Raw genomic sequence first — 19,631 nt, 5'->3', positions numbered from 1 at the left:
TCCACCCATCGTTCGCATATGGCACCACTAGGGCCCCTTTTGGGCTTAGTCAGTGTCCGAGCCTCGTGTGGGTTTGTCTGTGGTCCATTGTGGTGCATATGTGGTTCATTTTGGAGGGTCACCATGGCCATTTTCCTATTCATTCACATCACGCTATAGGAAGGAAGTGGGGTCATCCCAATGTTTTAGCTTAGTTGGAGTTTATAGGGGCATGTTGAGGTTCAGAGCACTCGGGCTTGTTTTGATCGTATCTCCCTTTTCCAAACTCGGAATCAAGAACCGTTTCTTTTTATGGATTCCTTATTCTTATAGGAACATTCTGTAAAATTTTCAAAAGTTTTTGCAACCGGTCGGCTGGTTGGTAGCCAGTTCAGCCGGTTCGGCCGGTTCATCGAGTCAGCCGGTGTAGAACACTGATTTTTGGTAATTGTTTTGATCATATCTCCCTCTTCCGAACTCGAAATCATGCATCGTTTTTTTTCATGGATTCCTTACTCTTCTGAGAACATTCTGTCAAAGTTTCAAAACTTTTTGCCATCGGCTCGACTGGTGGGCATCCGGTTCGGCCGGTTCAGCCGGTTCATTGAGTCAGCTGAGGTAAAACACTAATTCTAGTAATTTTGGGGCCCAAATCCTACATGGCTCAGGCCCATAAGCTCCATATTAGTTTTGGGCAATGTTGTGGGTCCATTTTGGGCCTTGGTCTGGGTTCCTTGCAGCCCACCACGAATCCATATGGATTCTTGGTGGTGAAGCAAGCTGAAAAATGAAGAGAGTGAGCTGGCCTTGTAAGTTTAAGAGAAGTAATGAGGGGTGTGGTTCCCATGTTGATGAAGGGGATTTCAGTGCTGAAGGGGAAGGAACCCAGGAGGCTCAAATGCTGAGAGGGGTATGAGTATAAAAGGTGGGAAGAGAGGAGAGCAAAAGACCTTTTGGCATTTTCTGAGAGAGGGGAAATTTTGCTGGTGAGAGAAACAAAAAGGTCAGGAGCATCTTCTGAGTTGAGAGCGTGGGGGAAAGCTTCAGCACTGTGGTTTCTTTGAAGAGGAGAATGACAGCATCTTAGTTTTGGGAGTCATCATTGGCATACACGGATCATATTTGGTGGAGATTCTGAGGTAAGCATGTTGAATTTTCTTTGCTGACAGTTTATCTTCCTCGTCTTCATATGTTTTTCTCCTTCCTCATCATCTTTTCTTCCCTTTGATATGAAGATTGTATTGCTTGGGTGTGGATAATAAAGGCCACACATGATTGTTTTTCATTGGTTATGAATGGTTTAGGAACTTTCTGACCGAATTTGGGATTTTTTATCAACCGGATGAACCGGTTGGGAACCGGTTCAGCCCCATAACTGGCTGCCTCTGTCAGCCATGGGGAACACCTGCCTTTCTTGGTCCGGTTCTCACTCATCCGGGCTCGAAATTGAGAACCATTTCTTTTTTTTGCTTCCTTAATCACTTAAGAACTTTCTGACCGAATTTGGGATTTTTTATCAATCGGATGAACCTGTTGGGAACAGGTTCAACCGGTTCAGCCCCATAACTGGCTGCCTCTGTCAGCCATGGGGAACACCTGCCTTTCTTGGTCTGGTTCTCACTCATCCGGGCTCGGAATTGAGAACCGTTTATTTCGTTTGCTTCCTTAATCACTTAGGAACTTTCTGAACATATTTGGGATTTTTTATCAACCGGATGAACCAGTTGAGAACCGGTTCAACCGGTTCAGCACCATCACTGGCTGCCTCTGTCAGCCATGGGGAACACCTGCCTTTCTTGGTCTGGTTCTCACTCATCCGGGCTCAGAATTGAGAACCGTTTCTTTTGTTTGATTCCTTAATCACTTAGGAACACTCTGACCGAATTTGGGATTTTTTATCAACCGGATGAACCAGTTGGGAACCGATTCAGCACCATCACTGGCTGCCTCTGTCAGCCATGGGGAACACCTGCCTTTCTTGGTTTGGTTCTCACTCATCCGGGCTCAGAATTGAGAACCGTTTCTTTTTTTTTTTGCTTCCTTAATCACTTAGGAACTTTCTGACTGAATTTGGAATTTTTTATTAACCGGATGAACCAGTTGGGAACCGGTTCAACCGGTTCAGCACCATAACTGGCTGCCTCTGTCAGCCATGGGGAACACCTGCCTTTCTTGGTCTGGTTCTCACTCATCCGGGCTTGGAATTGAGAACCATTTCTTTTGTTTGCTTCCTTAATCACTTAGGAATTTTCTGACCAAATTTGGGATTTTTTATCAACCGGATGAACCAGTTGGGAACCGGTTCAACCGGTTCAGCACCATAACTGGCTGCCTCTGTTAGCCATGAGGAACACCTGCCTTTCTTAGTCCGGTTCTCACTCATCCGGGCTCGGAATTGAGAACCGTTTCTTTTGTTTGAATCCTCACTCATTTAGGAGTTTTATAGAAAAATTTGGGAATTCTTATCAATAGGTTGTACCAGTTGAGAACTAGTTCAACCTGTTCTACTGAAGGACTTTAGGTAGCCCTCGATTTTGTCATTTTTTAAGCCCTTATCCATTGGGGCTCAAACCCATTTGCTATAGGGCACTTGTGAGCCATCTTGAAGGTTTAAGCTAGTGTTTGATTTCAGTTAGTATGGGCAATTTTGAAGTTATGGGTGGAGTGGTCTAGGTAAGTCTAGTTTGATTTGTATGACATTTGGGGAGTCCATTACCTGATCTCAACCAGCCTTCTTCCTTTTTGGCACAAAATTTGATGCTTGATTCTGAATACATGTTGCATGGCTAACTCACCCTCTGTTGTAGCACATGGCTAGGGACCATAGGTACACATCATTGGTTTTGATTGTTGAATCATATGCATGCATGGTATCTAATCCCGAATTTTTGCTACATGTTTATCTGTGTTTGGCTGACCTTTTATGCAGCGCATGGCTGGGGACCACAGGTACGCACCCATTGTTTTGGGTTGGTTGAATTCATATGCATGCCAAATACCAATTAGGATTGTGTGATTCATGACATCTATTTAGCCTAGGGTTTCATCTTTGACCCATATGCTCCCACATACCCCAATTCATTAGTAGAGACCGAGTTCCGGGCCTAGAGGGGTGCTACCTCGCATGAGGTACCTTCCCAATGGGTAACCTGATTCCTGGACCCAGAATCTAGTTTTCGCAGACCGCGTTTTTTCGATACTGGGGGTCATTAAGGGTTTTTGTTCTTACTTAATTTTCCCATTTTTAAAAATAAAAATAAAAAGTAAGTGGCGACTCCATACAACACCATTCCTCACCGGGGACGGGTTTTTCAAAACTGGAGAACTCAACTTTTTCATTCCTTCTTTTCTTTTAAAAGCGAGTTGCGCTGGTCCGGTGGATCAGGTGAGGGTCCACACATTCATATCATCCTTAGTCCTAAGTTGTTCATATCATCTAGAGTTCTAAGGTCATAGGATCTCGAGTCGTTCATATCATCCACAATAATGAGGTATTCATAATATCTAGGGTCCTGAGCTCATGACCCAAAGTTGTTTATTCGTCCATATCCCTGAGTTGTTCACTGTGTCTAGAGCCTTGAGTTCATGACCCAAAATCGTTCATATCATCCACAACCCTGAGTTGTTCATGGCATCTAGATCCTTAAGCTCATGACCCAGAATTGTGTGTATCATCCATAACATGGAGTTTTTCATAGCATCTAGAGACCTCAGCTCATGACCCTGAGTAGTTGATGTCATTAACGGGCATAAGTTGTTCATAGCATCTAGAGCCCCGAGCTCATGACCTGGAGTTCTTCATGTTAACCACAGGCCCACGCTCTTCATAATATGTAGAGCCCTAAGCTCATGACTTAGAGTCGTTCATGTAGTCCACAACCTTGAGTTGTTCATAGCATCTAGAGCCCTCAACTCACAACCCTGAGTTGTTGATGTCAAACATAGTCTTGAGTTGTTCATAGCATCTAGAGCCTTGAGCTCACTACCTAGAGTCATTCATGTCATCTACAGCCCTTAACTACTCATAGAATTTAAAGCCATGAGCTAATGACCAAGAACTATTTATATGATCCACAACCTTGAGTTGCTTATAGTATCTATAGGGTTGAGGTCACAGGATCACAAGTCGTTGATATCATCAACAACCCTGAGTTGTTCATAGCATCCAAAGTTGTGAGCTCATGACCCAGAGTAGCTCATGTCATGAGTTGTTTATAACATCTAAAGCCCTAAGCTCATGACCCAAACTCATTCTTGTAAACCATAACACTAATATTTTCATAACATATAGAGCCTTAAGCTCATGACTCAAAGTATTTTATATCATTCAAAACCTTGAGTTGTTCTTAACATTTAGAGTCATGAGTTCACAACCCAGAGTCATTCGGGTCAACCATAACCCTAAGTTTTTCACAGTATCTAGATTCCTGAGCTCATGACCCAGAGTCATTCATGTCATCCATAGCCTTGAGCTGTTCATAGCATTTAGAGAGTTGAGCTCATGAATCGGAGTTGTTCTTGTCAACCATAACCCTAAGTTATTCATAGTATCTAGAGCCCTAAGCTTACTACCTGGGATCGTTCATGTCATCCATAGCCTTAACCTATTCATATCATTTAGAGCCATGGGCTCACGACCAAGAATCATTCATATCATTCTCAACCCCGAGTTGTTCATAGCATCTAGAGGACTAAGCTTATGAAATCCCAAGTCGTTCATATCATCCGATACTCTGAGTTCTTCATAGCCTCCAAAGTCATAATCTCATGACTTGGAGTAGCTCGTGTCATCCATAATCCTTAGTTGTTCATAGAACCTAGAGCTCTGAGCTCACGACCCGAACTTCTTCCTATCAACCATAACCATAAGTAGTTCATAGCATTTAAAGCCTTGAGCTCATGGCATAGGGTTGTTCATAGCATCCATAGCCTTGAGTTTTTCATAGCATATAGAGGTTTGAGAACATGATGTAGAATCTTAACATCCACATCCCTGAGCGGTTCATAGCATTTAGAGGCCTCAGGTCACAAATATGAGTTTTTCATATCATCCACAACTATGAGTTGTTCATAGCATTTAAACCCCTGAGCTCATGACCCGAAGTTGTTCAACTCAACCACAAACCTGAGCTGTTGGTAGCATCTCGAGGCCCAAGCTTATGACTCGGAGTCATTCATGTCATCCATAACATTGAGTAGTTCATAGCATCTAAAGGCTTGATCTCATGACATAAAATCATTTGTATTTTTCCCAGCCCTGATTAGTTTATAAAATCTAGAGGATTGAGCTCACAAGATACCAAGTCGTTCATATCATCCACAACTTTGAGTTTTTCATAACTTCTAGAACCCTGAGCTTAGGACCCGAAGCCTTTCATGTCAACCATAACCCTGAGCTATTCATAGAATCTTATGGCCATAACCCGGATTTGTTCATGTCATCCACAACCCTGAGTTGTTAAAAGCACCTATAGCCCTAAGCTCATGACCTAGAGTTGTTCATATCAACCATAACCCTCAATTGTTCATAGCATCTAGAGGCCTAAGATCATGACTCGGAGTGGTTCATGTCCACCACAACCTTAGGCTACTCATAGCATCTAGAGCCTTGAGCTCACGACCTATAGTAGTTCATGTCATCAACAACCTTAGGAAGGTCATAGAACCTAGACCCTTGAGCTCATGACCTAAAATCATTCATGTCAACACAATCCTGAATTGTTCATAGTATATATAGAATTCAGCTCAAGACCCAAAGTCATTCATGTCATCCATAACCCTGAGTTATTTATAGCATCTAAATCCATGAGCTCACGACCCAAAGTCATTCATGTCAACCACAACCCAGAGGTGTACGTTGCATCTAGTGCCTTGAGCTCATGACCCAGAGTTGCTTGTGTCAACTAGAACCATGAGCAACTTATAACATCTAAAGCACTGTGATCATGACCAAGAGTTATTCATGTCATCCACACCCTAAGCAGTTCATAGCTTTGAGCTATTCAAAGCATTTAAAGCCTTGAGTTCATGACCTAAAGTCGTTCATATCAACCACAGCCCTGAGTTGTTTATAGTATATAGAGTCTGGAGCTCATGACCTAAAGTTGTTCAAGTCATCCACAACCTTGAGTTTTTCATAGCATCTAGAGCCCTCAGCTCATGACCTAGAGTCTTTCATGTGATCGACAACCCAGACTTGTGTATGGCATTTACAACCCTTAACTCATGACCTGAACTTTTTCATATGAACCACATCCCTCAGTTGTTCATAGAATATGAAGGCCTCAACTCATGACCGGTGTCATTTATGTCATTCACAATGTTTAGTTGTTAAGAGCACCTATAGCCTTAAGCTCACAACTTGGAGTCTTCATATCAACCACAAACCTACGTTGTCCATAGCATTTAGAGCCTTGAGCTGATGACCCGAAGTTATTTATGTTAACCACAACCTTGAGTAGTTCATAGCATCTAGAGCGCTGAGCTCAGGACACAAAGTTGTTCATGTCAAAGACGACCCTCAGTTGTTCATAGCATCAAGAGCCTTGAGCTCATGACCCACAGTCGTTCATAACAACCATAGTCCTGAGATGTTCATAGCATCTAAAGCCCTAAACTCATGAATTGGAGTTTTTCTTGCCATCGACAACCTTAAGTTGTGCATAGTATCTAAAGCCCTAGGTTCACAACTCAAAGTCTTTCTTGTCAACCAAAGCCCTGAGTAGTTCATAGCATCTAAAGGCTTGAGCTCATGATAGAGAATCATTCATATCATCGATAGCTCTGAGCAATTCATAAGATCTAGAGGCTTAAGCTCACAGGATCCCAAGTCATTCATATCATCCACAACTCTGAGCTTTTCATAGCATCTAGAGCCATAGGTGTATGACCAGGAGTAGCTCATCTCATCCATAGCCGAGAGTTTTCATAGCATCTAGAGCCTTAAGATCATGATCGAGAGTCAGTCATGACAACCACAATCCTAAGTTATTCATAGCATCAAGAGCCCTGATCTCTCGACCCGGAGTCTTTCATGTCATTGATAACCCTGACCCATGTATAACATCTAAAGCCCTTAGCTCATGACTCGAAGTCTTTCATTTCATCGACAACCTTAAGTTGTGTATAACATCTAGAGCTCTAAGCTCATAACTAGGAGTCTTTAATATCAACCACTACCCTAAGCTTTACATAAAATTTAGAGGCCTAATCCCATGACCCGGAATCATTCATGTCATCCACAATCCTGGTTTGTTAGTAGCGTCTAGAGCCTTGAGCTCACGACCCAGAGTCATTCATGTCTTCCACTGCCCAGAGTAGTTCATAGCATCTAGAGGCTTGAGTTCATGACACAGAATCGTTCATATCATAAACAACCTAGAGCAGTTCATAACATTTACAAGCCTAAGCTCATGGGATCCCAAGTTATCCATATTATCAACAACTATGAGTTGTTCATAGCTTCTAGAGCCCTAAGCTCAGCACCTAGAGCATTTCATGTTAGCCAACACCTTCAACTATTCATAGTATTTAGAGCCCTAAACTCATAACCTAGAGTCGTTCATGCCATCCACAACCCTGAGTTTTTCATAGCATCTAGCGCCTTGAGCTCGCAACTTGGAGTTGTTTATGTCAAACATAGCCTTGAGATGTTCATAGCATCAAGAGCTTTGAGATCAAAACCCAGAGTCATTCATATCTTCCATAGCTTCCATAGCCCTGAGCAGTTCATAGCATCTAAAAACTTGAGCTCATGATGCAGAATCATTCATATCATCCACGACCCTAAGTGGTTCATAGAATCAAGAGTTCTAAGCTCATGGGACCTTGAGTCGTACATATAATTAACAACTCTAAGTTGTTCATAGAATCTAGAGCCCTAAGATCATGACCTAGAGTGGAACATGTCATCCACAGCTCTGAGTTGTTCATAGCATCTAGAGCCTTGAGCTCATGACCTAGAGTCATTCATGTCATCCACAACCCTGAGTTGTTTATAGTATCAAGAGACCTGATCTCACGACCTACACTCTTTCATGTCATCAAAAGCCCAGATCTGTGTATAACATGTAGAGCCTTATACTCACCACATAGAGTCTTTCATGTCATCGATAACCTTAAGTTGTGCATAGCATCTAGAGCCCTGAACTTATGACTCGGAGTCTTTCATGTCAACCACAACCTTGAGTTGTTCATAGAATCCAAAGGCCTGAGCTCATGGCCTAGAGTCATTCATGTCATCCACAACCCTCAGTTGTTAATAACATCTAAAACCTTAAGCTCGACCCAGAGTCATTCATGACAATTACAACCTTGAGTTATCCTTAGTATCTAGAGCCCTAAGCTCACGACTTGGAGTCATTCATGTCAACCACAACCTTCAGAGGTTCATAGCATCTAAAGCCTTGAGCTCATGACCTGAAGTCATTCATGTCAATCACAACCCTGAGATGTTCATAACATCTAGAGCCTTGAACTCACGACCTAGAGTCTTTCATGTCATCGATAGGCGCAAGTTGTGCATAGCCTTTAGAGCCCTAAGCTCATGACTGGGAGTCTTTCTTGTCAAGCACAACCCTGTGCTATTCATAGAATCTAGAGCCCTGAGTTCATGAACCAAAGTCATTCATCTTATCCACACCCCTAAGTTGTTAATAGAATCTACAACCCTGAGCTGACAAACCAGAGTCGTTCATGTCATCCATCACCCTTAGCATTTCATATCTTCTAGAGGCTTCAATTAATGATGCAGAATCATTCATATCATCCATAGCCCTGAGTAATTCATAGCGTTCGGAGGCTTAAGCTCATGGGATCCTAAGTCGTTCATATCATCCACAACTCTGAGCTCATTATAGCCTCTAGAGCTTTGGTCTCACGACCTAGAGTAGCTCATGTCATCCATAGCTAATTACTACTCAAAAAGTGCTATTTTATAACTTCTTATAAACTCTTTTAAATATTTTTTGAGTAGTATTTATTACCTTTTAACTAAATTGGAACATTAAGGACCCCTGCAAGAGTTACTAATTAGTTTTTGGCAAGTTTTGATGTTTTTGATAGCTTTTTTATCATTAAAACAAGCCAAGAATGAGGGAGAACTTGGTATAATCCATGGCAAAGCAAGATTGAAGCTAAATTACATGAAAAATCCAACCATTGGAGAGCTTCAAAGCCTTTTTGATTACTACCAAAAAGTGCTATTTTGTAGACCTAATTATAATGGTTTTAAGCACCTTTGTGTAGTAATCATATTCATTTAGCCCAATTAATTCATTAAGGTCCTTAGTAATTGGTTTTAACCATTTTGTGGCAAGTTTACATGTTTTTATCAGCTTATGAATCAATTCAAGCATGCCAAATGATGGAGGAGCTAATTGGACAAGTTAAAGCAAGGATTTTGGAAGTTTACAGGCTTGAATTTCAAGTGGAAACACGAGCACAAGCAAAGAGAATGCAAAGAGGAAAAACAAATGGAGAAGAGGAAAACAGAGGACAGCAGCTGCAGTCTTCTTTCGAACTTTTGGAGCACTTCCCGAAGTCCATTTTCTACATGATATATACCATTTCAAAGCTCAGGAAGTCAACAATCCAACGCTTCAAACTGTGTACAATTTGGAGCTGAAATGAGGAAGATATGGCCTTCGGAAGACAACTGCATCAAATCTTGTGAAAATTTCGCAAGGTGAATTTCTCCTTGCGAAATTTCGCAAGGAGGATTTAGGCACATTGCGAAAATGCCGAATTTCCTCTGTTTCTCCATGCACGCACCACCGACTTCTCAGATATTTGTAGCTTGATATTTTCTCATGTAAATTCCTTTTGTAACCTTGTATTCAGCCATCATAAGGCTTTATCTTGTAATTTTGCTATATATAGAGGTGCACAACACCTCCAAAAGGAGAGATTGGAAAATGGACGGATGGGGTGATCGATCCTCTGTACATTAGCTTAGAATAATATAAAGCTCTGTTTTTCTTCTTTTCTCTTTTCTTTCTCATTTTCTTAGAAGCCAAACAGCCTCTGAGGACTTTTCCTCAGAGGATGGTTGGCTAAAACCTTTAAGTTTCTCAAAGTATGGATGTTATGTGATGGCTTGGATGCAATCCCATGGAAATTTCTCGCACCCGGAAGGTAAGGTAGTCATTTTTCATTAATGGTTCATTAATGGAAAGTTTGGTTTTTATTTCCTTTGGACAACTTCCAACGGCCAATACTTGATAAGCTTTTGGATTTCTATCCATTAGTTATCTCCTACGAGCTATTGGAAGGTGAGGTTTTCAATCCAAGTTTTGCATTAATCCGTTAGAACCAATTTCAATGGCCATTGAAAGGTGAGTTTATCACCGGGAATGACTTTGAGTTGCCAATATTTGGTAAGCTTTTGGCTTTAGACCATTAGTTATCTCTTACGAGCCATTCAAAGGAAGTCTAAGGTGAATAACCATTGATAAAATCCACTACCATCTGTTTTGCCATTTTAAAGGATTAAAACTTGATTTGCTAAATCCATACCGGTTTGGGAAGCAATTATCACCATAGTTGCAACCCCAACGCGAGGAGCCTATCCTGAGATTTCCAATTTGCATAAGAGCCAAAGCATAACTATCCTATCTTTGAGAAACTTGTTTTTACACCGTTTTATTTTAGTCTTTAATGTTAGCATAAGTTAGTTTAAATCTCTCTAAAACATTTTCATCTTCTTTTAAAGCTAACATCCATAAGAAAATCACCTATTTTCCTAATTTGAATATCACTCGTGTTTGCGAAAACCCTTCCCAGTGAACGATCCTAGAACCACTATGCTATAGTAGCTTGGCTACTTTAGTAATAGTATCTAAGGTATAAATTTTGTTGATACGCCTTTAAAGCTAAGCTACCATGAGTCGCATCAAATGGCGCCGTTGCCGGGGAAGGTGCCACAAGCACAGTGAAGCAACCATTAAGGGTAACTTGTGATCTTCATCACAAGTTTGGTGAGTTTTCTTCTAATTTTTTTTTTTTTTAGTTTAGTTTTTATTTAGTTAAATTTTTTATTCTCTTTTCTTTTATTTTTGTTTGAAATTCAATTTGTGCATTCCTTGTTGGATTCGAGACCAAGAGGGAACCCTGGTACAAGTTGAAGGAAAGAGACTTAGTTGAATATCATTTTTTAGAAATGGAAATTCCACATGAAGATCAAAGCTCTCATTATGATCATGAGAAGGACAAAGTTGCATACTTATCCATGAGGGATCGGATTGAATTAGGGAAAAGGCAGGTTCAACAAAGCCAATGGGGTAGTAGGGATGCTTTGAATGAAGACATGAGCATGAAGGCAAAGCTAGCATCTATGGCTAGAACGATAGAAGAGTTTGAATTGAGAAATGTGCATACTGAAGCACAACCACAAGCCATGCCAACTTCATTTGAGTATGTAAACCATCCCAACCTTACAAGCCAACCCCAACATCAACCGAATGACAAATTCGCATACCTATCCATGAGGGATCGGATTGAATTGGGGAAAAGGCAAGTTCAACAAAGCCAATGGGGTAGTAAGTATGCTTTGAATGGAGATGATTCATATGAGCATACGGTAGGGGAGTGCCCTACCATTCCAACTATGAGAGAAATGTGCGGTTACCAAAGCTCCTACACCTCAAGTTGGAATAACCATCCCAACCTTACAACCCAACCTCAACTTCAACCATCAATGAGTACATCTTCATTGGAGCAAGCCATTTTGAAGATAAGCAAAGTCATGGAGGACTTTGTAGGTGAGCAACAAAAGATCAACTCTCATCTTAATGAAAAGATTGATAATTTGGAGAGTTCAATAAATGTAAGAATGGAGGAGGTTTATAATGATCTATCACTAAGGATAGAAAAAATTAAAGACTCCATTGAGAAGCTCACCAATCTCGACATAGCAAGGGGGAAAAGGAAGCTTCCTCCTCAACCCCACCATAACCTTCAAGGAACCAATGCAAAAAGATCAAGGAAAGTGTTGATGATCGACACTTTGGTGGGGGATTGCTATGACAACTCTATGGACCAACCTTTCATTGAAAATCATAAGGTTCAAGATGACAAAGGGTTACCTGAACCCTTTAAAGCATCCACTTCTCCAGGGAAGAGAAGAGAAACGAATTCCCTTGGACCAAATGGGAAGGATGCCAATTTTGTTTGGGATCCAGGGGGATTTCAGCATGAAGTGGGTGTGTGAGTGAGGATGAGCTAAATAGTTCATCTTCTTTTTGGGGTACATGCTATCAGCTTCATTTAAATTCTATGTTTTTTTTAAATTTATGCATGTTTTAGTTTGAATTCTTAGCTTTAATTTAGTTTTAATATGTTTTTAAGATGGGTTTTGAAGTGTTCAAGCAGGTACGAAATCTCACAAGCTCACAAATGTGGAGAAAAAGGTGAAATAGGGGAGAAATATATCTAAGTCCAAGCTTAAAACCCCATTTCGCAACTTAACAAGTGAGTTGCAAAATTTTCGCAAGGTGAATTTCACATTGCGAAATGCACATTTTGGCAAGATGCAAAATGCAACCTCTCGGGATTGCACTTTCGCAAGGGGAGTAACCAGTGCGAAAATTTTGCAAGGTGAATTTCTCCTTGCGAAATTTCGCAAGGGGAGTAACCAGTGCGAAAATTTGGCAAGGTGAATTTTCACCTTGCGAAATTTTTTCTTCATGTTTTTTTATCTCCAATTTTAACACCCCTGGAAGCTACATTCAAATGTCATTGCAACTTATATGAGTATACCATCATGGCATGGACCCTTTGAGCCTTGTCCTCAGCTGCTCAAAGTGGGGCCCACTCATCATTTTTGTAAATATTTAGTATAAATTCCTCTCTCATTCAATTTTTGAATTTTGAAACAAGTGGTTCAACCTTCTCAATTCCAAGTCCACATCACATGAGGTACCACTTCCTTCCTCCTTATTTTCGATTCAAACATTGAGGACAATGTTCATCTCGGTTGGGAGGAGAGATGAGGAAGTAAGTATTAGTTTAAATTTTTATCATACTTAGTTAAATTAGCTACTTTTTAAAATTTTTAAAATTTTTGCTTTAAACTCCATGGATATTAAGGATTAACTCTCAAAATTAAATGAGAGAAGTCGAGTTTCAACTTGATTACATGAGTCTTAGAGTTTGTATTATGCTCTTCTAAAAGTTGATGAATTGTTGAAACTCCCATTGCATGCAAACTTATCTCTTCCACCTTAAGCTATTCGCACACACATACATTAGATTCCGGTTATAAGATGTGAAACTATCTCACCCTTTAAGCTTGAGAAATCATAATTTGACTCCTTTAACCTCTCTTTAATAGTGTTGGGACACCTCATAAAGACCAATGAGTCTTTGAAAAAATAGAAAAAAAAAGAAAAAGAAAAAGAAAAAGAAAAAAAATATAGAATAAACTTCTTTGCTTGCCTTGAAACCTGAGCATGGTCCGAAGGGGTGGCGAAAGCCTTTAAAGCCTGGTGCCCTAAGCCTTTATTGGTTGGGAGTCACCGATCCTCTGCTTGTTACATGGGTGAATTGGTTAAGTTTAGTAAGTGAAAAGAATTGTGAATAAGAGGTGCGTTCCTAGCCTATCAAGAGATAGTTAATTTTGCTAAGCTTAAAGAAAGACTTAGGTTGGGGGGAGATGATAGTTATCCATACTATACTTGGAAGCTAATCACATTAACACTTAGCTTTTAGTGGAAGAATTTGATTTGGATCTTTTGAGAGTGGAAATTCTTTTGATGCTTAAACTTGCATAATATCCATTCTTTGTACTCTATGATCAAGTGAATGCTTTGACAACTCTTATTATAGGTTGAGTTTCACATCTTTATTGATCCATGGATGTCCATCATGCCACTCATATCATTTTTTGGAGTGATTTGCATGATCTCTTTTATGTATATTATTATAGTTTACTTAGTTTTCATCTCCTCCATTGCTAAGGGACTAGCAATGAGTCGGTTGGGGGGTGTGATTACTACCAAAAAGTGCTATTTTGTAGACCTAATTATAATGGTTTTAAGCACCTTTGTGTAGTAATCATATTCATTTAGCCCAATTAATTCATTAAGGTCCTTAGTAATTGGTTTTAACCATTTTGTGGCAAGTTTACATGTTTTTATCAGCTTATGAATCAATTCAAGCATGCCAAATGATGGAGGAGCTAATTGGACAAGTTAAAGCAAGGATTTTGGAAGTTTACAGGCTTGAATTTCAAGTGGAAACACGAGCACAAGCAAAGAGAATGCAAAGAGGAAAAACAAATGGAGAAGAGGAAAACAGAGGACAGCAGCTGCAGTCTTCTTTCAAACTTTTGGAGCACTTCCCGAAGTCCATTTTCTACATGCTATATACCATTTCAAAGCTCTGGAAGTCAAAAATCTAACGCTTCAAACTGTGTACAATTTGGAGCTGAAATGAGGAAGATATGGCCTTCGGAAGACAACTGCATCAAATCTTGTGAAAATTTCGCAAGGTGAATTTCTCCTTGCGAAATTTCGCAAGGAGGATTTAGGCACATTGCGAAAATGCCGAATTTCCTCTGTTTCTCCACGCACGCACCACCAACTTCTCAGATATTTGTAGCTTGATATTTTCTCATGTAAATTCCTTTTGTAACCTTGTATTCAGCCATCATAAGGCTTTATCTTGTAATTTTGCTATATATAGAGGTGCACAACACCTCCAAAAGGAGAGATTGGAAAATGGACGGATGGGGTGATCGATCCTCTGTACATTAGCTTAGAATAATATAAAGCTCTGTTTTTCTTCTTTTCTCTTTTCTTTCTCATTTTCTTAGAAGCCAAACAGCCTCTGAGGACTTTTCCTCAGAGGATGGTTGGCTAAAACCTTTAAGTTTCTCAAAGTATGGATGTTATGTGATGGCTTGGATGCAATCCCATGGAAATTTCTTGCACCCGGAAGGTAAGGTAGTCGTTTTTCATTAATGGTTCATTAATGGAAAGTTTGGTTTTTATTTCCTTTGGACAACTTCCAACGGCCAATACTTGATAAGCTTTTGGATTTCTATCCATTAGTTATCTCCTACGAGCTATTGGAAGGTGAGGTTTTCAATTCCAAGTTTTGCATTAATCCGTTAGAACCAATTTCAATGGCCATTGAAAGGTGAGTTTATCACCGGGAATGACTTTGAGTTGCCAATATTTGGTAAGCTTTTGGCTTTAGACCATTAGTTATCTCTTACGAGCCATTCAAAGGAAGTCTAAGGTGAATAACCATTGATAAAATCCACTACCATCTGTTTTGCCATTTTAAAGGATTAAAACTTGATTTGCTAAATCCATACCGGTTCGGGAAGCAAGCATCACCATAGTTGCAACCCCAACGCGAGGAGCCTATCCTGAGATTTCCAATTTGCATAAGAGCCAAAGCATAGCTATCCTATCTTTGAGAAACTTGTTTTTACACCCTTTTATTTTAGTCTTTAATGTTAGCATAAGTTAGTTTAAATCTCTCTAAAACATTTTCATCTTCTTTTAAAGCTAACATCCATAAGAAAATCACCTATTTTCCTAATTTGAATATCACTCGTGTTTGCGAAAACCCTTCCCAGTGAACGATCCTGGAACCACTATGCTATAGTAGCTTGTCTACTTTAGTAATAGTATCTAAGGTATAAATTTTGTTGATACGCCTTTAAAGCTAAGCTACCATGAGTCGCATCACTTTTCCAAATCAATCAAGTGTACAAGGAAGAGAATCTAACACTGAAGAATTTCGCAACCACTTGCGAAAATTTCGCAAGACATAAGGAAATTTCGCAGCCACTTTTCACCACTTGCGAAATTTTTGCAACTCCCTTTCAACATTGCGAAAATTTCGGAACTCTTTTTCCTCTTGCGAAATTTTCGCAAGTCCATATCTGACTTGCGAAATCTTCATGTAATCTTTAGATATTTTGCACTGACTCCGTTAGATTTTTAAAAAATATCTCTCTTTATATATCTTAACATATCTTTTTTTTGTAATATCTATCTTAGAATCTCAGAAGACATTCTTAGGGATCACTTGTACATTTTTAGTAAGAAATATATAGATCTTTGCTCTGCTTACCTATTCACTTTGATTGTATTTTTCTTTCTAGCCAAACAACCTCTGATGATGTTTTCTCATAGGATGAGTGGCTAGACTTTTTGTTTCTTGGACGAAATGAAGCTAGGTAAGGGACCCGGATACAAAACTGGGAGTTTTCCTTGTTTCAGTTTTTAATGAAGAGAAGGTTGTGACTTGTTAATGGTTTTTATATTTTTAGTTAACTTAAAATCCCTTATAATCACCTGGGCCAACACTTGGTAAGCTTTTCGGACTCAATCCATAGAGATCTATTAGTTATCTCTTGCGACCCTCTGGGAGGTGGTTTAAAGGTAGGATTATCTAGAATAGCCAACACTTGGTAAGCTTTTGGACTTCCTAAAGACATCCATTAGTTATCTCCTACGAGCTTTTGAAGGGTAATCCAAGGTTAAGGATCACCTTAAATGGAAAATGCTAGGTGAGAGGTACAAGCCATTGCAAGATGCATCAGTGAGAGGGATTTAGCATTGAAACCATTAATGAGAAGCAACTGTAACACACTAGTTGGGAGGATAACTATAAGTTAAATCCCCAATGCGAGGAAAAGATTCGAAATCTTCCCTTTTGTAAAAGGAGCCTGAACCTAGTGACCTAAAAATCTAAGAAACCTTTTCTTTGTAATTAAAATCAGTTACTATTTTTGGTTAGCTTAAAACCAAACCTTTTTCAACCATCATTATGTTTTCTTTTAAAGCTAACTTATAAAAGAAAAAGCATCAATCCAATTCCTTAAACTAATATCATGTGTGAAATGAAAACCCATCTCTGTGGACGATCCCAGAACCACTATGCTATGCTAGCTATGCTACCCTAGTATATGGTGAATTAGGTTTATAAATTTTGTTGATAACTCCCGTCTAAGGACTGAATCAAAGGTACACCAATTGGGGACGAATCAAATGGCGTCGTTGCCAGGAATGGTGCCACTTCACAGTGACATGATTTTTTCAGAACACTTGTGATCTTCATCACAAGTCTAGTGATTTTTCTTTTCTTTTACTAACTCTTTTTATTTATTTCTTTTTACTTGTTTATGTTTTTAGTTTATCTTTTATTTAGCTTTTAGTTAACCTTAATTTTTTCTTTCTAGAATTGTTTTTCTTTTGTTTTCTTTGTTTTTTATTTTTATTTCAGATATTGCTAGTTGTGCATGCCATATTGGATACGAGACAATGAGGGAAGGCTTGTGAAAATAAAAAAATCCTCACAAAACTGAGTTGGAATTGGAAGTGGAAGTCATGGAAACTATACCTGAAGATCAGCATAGTCAACATGCTCCAGAAGAGAATCTCAACGCATACTGATCCATGAGGGACCGCATGCATCCACCTCGTATGAGTGCACCATGATGTATAGTGCCACCTATAGAGCAGCTAGTGATCCGACCATATATTGTGCCACTTCTACCTACTTTTCATGGGATGGAAAGTGAGAATCCCTACCAGCATATCAAGGAATTTGAAGACGTTTGTAATACTTTCCGAGAAGGAGGAACTTCAATCAACTTGATGAGGCTTAAGCTATTTCCTTTCACTTTAAAGGACAAGGCCAAGGTCTGGCTTAATTCTTTAAGGCCAAGGAGTATCCGGTCTTAGACTGATTTGCAAGCTAAATTCCTCAAGAAATTTTTCCCGACTCACAGGACCAACGGCTTGAAAAAGCAAATCTCAAAGTTCTCAGCTAAGGAGAATGAGAAATTCTATGAATGTTGGGAGAGATACATGGAAGCAATAAATGCTTGTCCTCACCATGGATTTGATACATGGCTATTGGTGAGCTATTTTTACCACGGTATGTCCTCCTCAATGAAGTAACTCTTAGAAATGATGTGCGGAGGAGACTTCATGAGTAAGAATCCGGTGGAAGCCATGGATTTCTTGAGCTATGTAGCTGAAGTTTCAAGAGGATGGGATGAGTCGAATGCTAGAGAAGTGAGAAGAATGAATTCTCAACCAAATGCTTCTAATGCTAAGGCTGGGATGTATACTTTGAATGAAGATACAGAAACGAAAGAAAAATTTGCAGCTATGGCTAGAAGATTGGAGGAGCTTGAAGTGACGAGGATATGCGAAGTACAGGCCATTTCAGATACACCAGTGCAAGCTAAGCCGTGTTCAATTTGTCAATCTTTTGAGCACTTGGTGGAGGAGTGTCCTACAATGCCAGCTGTGAGAGAAATGTTTGGGGATCAAGCAAATGTTAGTGGACAATTTAAGCCCAATAACAATGCTTCATATGGCAACACTTACAATTCAAAATGGAGGAACCATCCGAATTTCTCTTGGAAGCCAAGGGCACCGCAGTACACGCAACCTGGCCAAGCACCTCCCACAAGCCTCAAGTCTTGAACAAGCCATTGTGAATCTTAGCAAGGTCGTGGGAGATTTTTTTGGAGACAAAAAATCCATCAATGAACAATCTAGGCAAGAAAATGCTTAGATCAGACAAGAAATTGTAAATCGAGATAGAAAGATGATGAAGAGTGAATGATCTATCTTAGAAGATAAATAATCTCTAGTACCAGATCTCAAGGCTTACCAATCTCAACACAGTGCAAGAGAAAGGAAAATTTCGTTCTCAACCTCATCAAAATCCCAAGGGTATCCATGAAGTGAAGGCTCAAGAAGGAGAATCTTCTCAGATGAGGGAAGTTAAAGAAGTGATCACTCTAAGGAGTGGTAAAGAGGTTGATCTGCCTACATCCAAGCTAGAGCCAGAACCAGAGAATGAAGAAGAGAAAGAGAAGAGAGAGGAAAACAAAGGAAAGAGATAAGGGAACAGTACAAAGAAGGAGGACCTTGAAGCTAATGTGAATGAAAAATCGGAGAGGACCATCAACCAAGAAGAAGTGATAAAGAAGCACATGCATCCACCATTCCCACAAGCTTTGCATGGCAAAAAGGGAATCAACAACGCATCAGAAATTCTTGAAGTGTTGAGGCAAGTGAAAGTTAATATCCCTTTGCTAGACATGATCAAACAAGTTTCAACTTATGCAAAATTCCTGAAGGATTTATGCACTATAAAAAGAGGGTTAAATGTGAGTAAGAAAGCCTTCTTAACTAAGCAAGTAAGTTCCATTATACAATGCAAGTTTCCAGTGAAATACAAAGATCTGGGTTGTTCTACCATATCAGTGATGATTGGAGAGACATGTGTGGAGAAAGCTTTATTGGACTTGAGAGCAAATGTGAATTTGCTACCCTACTGTGTCTATAAGCAATTGGGACTTGGAGAGTTGAAGCCAACATCAATCACTCTATCTCTAGTAGATAGATCTGTGAAAATTCCAAGAGGTATGATTGAAGATGTCCTTGTTCAAGTTGACAAATTCTACTACCTAGTGGATTTTGTTGTCCTTGATACAAAACCAGTCACCAAAGGAACTAATTGTATTCCTATCATACTTGGAAGACCATTCCTAGCTACTTCAAATGCTATCATCAATTGTAATAATGGAGTCATGTAGCTTAAATTTGGCAACATGACGTTGGAGCTTAATATCTTCTATATGTACAATAAACAATTCCATCCAGGAGAAGAAG

The sequence above is a fragment of the Vitis riparia genome, chromosome 6, assembly GCF_004353265.1.
Source record: "Vitis riparia cultivar Riparia Gloire de Montpellier isolate 1030 chromosome 6, EGFV_Vit.rip_1.0, whole genome shotgun sequence".
Lineage (NCBI taxonomy): Eukaryota > Viridiplantae > Streptophyta > Magnoliopsida > Vitales > Vitaceae > Vitis > Vitis riparia.
This window is presented reverse-complemented; position numbering follows the sequence as displayed.